Genomic DNA, 4,613 nt, shown 5'->3' with positions numbered 1-4,613 from the left:
GGAATAATAATAGCACTTACCTCATTTGGATGGTATGAGAATTAAATGAGATCACGCACACAGAGCGTTCAGATGTTTCCTGGCATTTAGCAGGAAGCCAAGGAACGTTGGCCATTATTGTTGGGTATTTAGGTAATTTCCTTTTATTGCTATTTTGCTATTTCTCAACAATGTTTCCATGAGGTTTATGCTTCTATTATTATTATTATTATTATTATTATTATTATAGGCCCAGTGCATGAATTTTGTGCACTGGTGGGTGGGGGGGGTGTCTCACAGCCCGGCCTCTGCCCTCTTGGGGGATGTCTGACTGGCAGTTGGACATCCTTAGCACTGCCACGGAGGCGGGAGAGGGTCCCGCCACCACCGCTGTGCTCGCCAGCCGGGAGCCCAGCGCAGGGCTTCTGGCTGAGCAGTGCTCCCCCTGCAGGAGTGCACTGACCACCAGGGGGCAGCACCTGCATTGAGTGTCTGCCTGCTGGTGGTCAGTGTGCATCATAGCAACTGGTTGCTTCGCTGTTTGGTCAATTTGCATATTAGCCTTTGATTATATAGGATTATTATTATTATTATTATTGTAAAAGACACATAGCATTACATTTACCACTCATGTTGGGGCAGTGCGAGCCTGCGCCTGACAGCCTTTAACTTGGGACACCTGCTCTCCATAGAACCACAGGCCCGCCCCAGGCCGTGTGATCAAGGCCAGTGGCTGGGCGAGCCCTTCCTCTGAATTCCTATTTCTGCAGATCCAAGGTCCTCCCCAGGGTTTCCCTGGGATTGATGAGACTCAGAGATCCAACTTCAGGTCGGGCAGGGGAGTACCTGTGCATCGAATCCCAGGGCTTTGCCGGTTTGTGCGGACCTGTGCAATGATGCCACCTCTCCGGACCATTGTGGCCTCACCTGTGAAATGAATGCTGGCCTCCAGACTCATCAGCAGTGTGGTGTGAGTAAGCCTTCGTTCCCCTTGGGGCCTCAGTTTTGTTATCTGTGAAGTGGGGGACATCACAGACCTTTACAGGGTTATCATGAGGACTAGTGATGTTTGCAAATTGGTTGGCCCAGTGCCTGGTAGAGATTTTTATTCAGTTTCAATGCTGAATGTTCCATCTGCCTGATCCTGTAAGTGCCCTGTGCATTCTGACTGGTTGGCATCCAACCTGCACACTGAACATAAGGCCCCCAGCGCCCTCATGCTTGTGTCCCAGAGTCCTTCGGAGTCTGTACATCCTCTGTGGGATGCCCTGTGGGAACACCAGGCTGCCTTCTGTCCCTGGCCCTGAGGCTGAGACCAAGCCCAGGCTCGGCTGCCAGCCACTGGAAAGCCAGTAAGCGAGAGACACGGGCTGGCGGGAGGGGAGTGGGTTTCATCAAGAACCAGCAGCCTGAGAAGATGGCGGGCGAACGTCACAGAGCTGGTCTCAGCAATTTGACAGGGGCAAGGGCGTTGTTATTCCTCACCTGAGGGCATTTTTTTGGACATTTTTTCCATTGATTTTTAGAGAGAGTGGAAGGGAGAGAGGAAGAGGAAGGGAGGGGAGAGAGAGAGAGAGAGAGAGAGAGAGAGAGAGAGAGAGAGAGAGAGATCAGTTGGTTGCCTCCTGCAAATGCCCTGACTGGAACTGGGGATGGAACTTGCAACCCAGGTACGTATCGGTGCCCCTGACTGGGAATCGAACTTGAGACCTTTTGGTGCACGGCCCAAGCTCTGTCCACGAAGCCACACCCGGCCAGGGCAGAGCAGGGGGTTTTATAACGAGGGAGGAGGAAGAAACAGAAACAGACCAAAGGACTCCAAAGGAGGGGGTTGATATTCCACTACTGAGGGGACTACGTGCAAACCAACACAGTCTGCTCAGGTAACTGGTCGAAGGTCAGCAAACCTCCCAGAGCCGGCATGTCTGGAGGTCGGAGTCTGCTGCTTTTGAAGTTAGTTCCTAGAATTCTTAGGCCAACAGGCTGCTTGTCTGCGGCCACGTATTAACGGGTCATTATTTACAGGAACAATGTGAAAAGAATGGTGAGTGGGTCACAAGGCCACAGACTCGGATCCCCGTAGAAACTTCTTCCTCCTTCTCTGTCCCTCGTTCCATCCTATCTTTATTTCTCATCCTCAGAAGGCAACCTTTTCCCTCTCCCCCACACATGATGGAGACATTGCCTCTGCCCGCATCCTCCAGGGCCCCCCAGGGCTGTCTACACTTTTCACTTTCTTTGTAACTCCCTTTGGCTCAAAAAACCTAGTGGAGGATTTCAGCTCCAACATGTAAAGATCCTAGAAACCATTTCTCTCATCCTTACAAGGGGAAGGCTGAGCAGACTGACAGATGCAGAGGGCAGAAAATCAGTAATTACATGTTCTGAACACACTCTACTCAAGCTCACACAGAACACTCACCGTGTCTGCGTCCCCCCACATTCGTATGTTGAAGCCCTAGTCCCGTGCGACTGTATTTGGAGTTGGGGTCTCTAAGGAAGTAATTAAGGTTAAATGAGGTCATAACAGCGGGGTCCTGCTCTGATACACTTTGTGTCCTCATCACGTAGAGGGCACGTGAGCACACGGCAAGGAGGGCGGTGGGCAGGCCCAGGGAGGGCCCACACCAGACACGTACCCACGGGCACTTTGATCTTGGGCTTCCAGTCTCCGGAACTGTGAGAAAATAAATTTCTTTTTTCTAAAGCACTAAACCTATGACATTTTGTTATAACAGCCCACGCAGGCTAAGACACCAAGACACATTCTGGGCAATAAAACACACCATAACAAATGGAAAGAAAATAGATACCGTACCAAGGGCATTTTAAGATGATAATGGGATTGGAAAGAGCCAGCAAAATGCGAGGTCTCTGGAGCTTACACTCACTGACTTCAGGCAAATCTGCTTCTGCTATTGACCCCACTTCAGGCAAGAATGGTCAGCCCACCTGGGGTGGGTATCCCCTGCAAACCTCTCTCTCTCTCTCTGGCTGTGGGGATCTAATGAGGCAGCTGACCCGGCCTCCGGGGCCCAGCCAAGGCTGTGACCTGGTAACAGAGATGTCTCTAGCCAGGGATGAAGGGAAGTGGAAATGGGGCTCATAGGTGGTCCTGGGGAGGCATCAGAGTTCTTCCTCTGGCCTTGGGGGCCCCAGGCTGGCAGGTGCACGAGCCGTTTATTGGGTTAAAGAGATGATGTCATCTCCACTGGCCTTTGGCACTTCTTTGAGTCTGCAGGCGAGTGTCCACTCAGCCTCAGAGTGAGCAACAACATCGGACCAGAATGGAGGACATTCCCAGGGTCGACCATTGGCAGCTGTGCTGTGGCCTCCAGTTGAGATATAATTCACATACCATATACTTTCTTATTCATGTTAGAATGTACAGTTCAATGGTAGTATTATCATAGAGTTGTGCATTCATTCATCATAACAGTTAATTAGAACATTTTCATCAATAAAAAACAGCAACATCACAACACTCAGCACCTTTCAGGCATCACTCCCAAGCTCTGCGTCACCTCCAGCCCTGGGAAGCATTCATCTTTTTGTCTCTCTGGATTTGCCTATTCCAGACATTTCACATGAATGGAATCACACGATACGTGGTCCTTTTTGACTGGTGTCTTTTACTTTACATATGTTCGTCCACGCTGTAGCAGTACCCCATTCTTCATGGCGATATCATCGTTCATTGTATGGCTATACCACAAGTTATTTGCCGGTTCATCACTTGATAGAATTTGGGTTGTTTCTGTGTTCTGGTTATCATGAATATTGCTGCTATCAACATTTGTACAGTTTTGTGTGGACACCTTTTCATTTCTTTGGGGTATATAGTTGGAATAGAATTGCTGATCATATGGGAATTCTCTGTTTAGTCATTTGAGACACTGCCAGTTGTTTTAAAAACCAACGGCACCATTTTATATTCTGCAGCACACTAAAAATATATATTTCTGGCCAATCTGACCAAAAATAGGTATAATTTTGTAAACTATCATTTACACAGCACAGTTATTGATATGTTGACTGTTGTCATTTTTTTAAAAATATATTTTATTGATTTTTTTACAGAGAGGAAGGGAGAGGGATAGAGAGTTAGAAACATTGATGAGAGAGAAACATCAGCTGCCTCCTGCACATCCCTACTGGGGATGTGCCTGCAACCAAGGTACATGCCCTTGGCCAGAATCGAACCCGGGACTCTTCAGTCCGCAGGCCGACGCTCTATCCACTGAGCCAAACCGATCAGGGCATTGTTGTCATTTTTTACGTGACAGCCTAGAGGAAAAGAGGTCAGGGCCCCTGATTAAATAGTCAAGTTTGCATGTTTTACACATTCTTGCAGCACACTGATCAAAATCGCTGCCTTAGGGCAATTTCCAGACATTTGACATTCTTTAATAATGTCAAACAGTTTTGCTTGTTTTACTGGGGAGGGGCTATGGAGCTTCTCATGCTTTCAAGTGGAACCAAAGAATTTTTTTAAACATAAAAGTGGTCTTATAAATTATTAAGAACAAGATAAACACCCCCCCCCCCCCCACACACACACAACATGTGCAAAGAGCAATAAGCAGTTTACTTTAGAAAAACTAGAAATGGTCCATTGACATAAAATATATTGA

This window comes from Myotis myotis, unplaced genomic scaffold, assembly GCF_014108235.1.
Source record: "Myotis myotis isolate mMyoMyo1 unplaced genomic scaffold, mMyoMyo1.p scaffold_m19_p_14, whole genome shotgun sequence".
NCBI classification, from domain to species: domain Eukaryota; kingdom Metazoa; phylum Chordata; class Mammalia; order Chiroptera; family Vespertilionidae; genus Myotis; species Myotis myotis.
The sequence above is the reverse complement of the archived record's forward strand: the minus strand, read 5'-3'. Positions refer to the sequence as shown.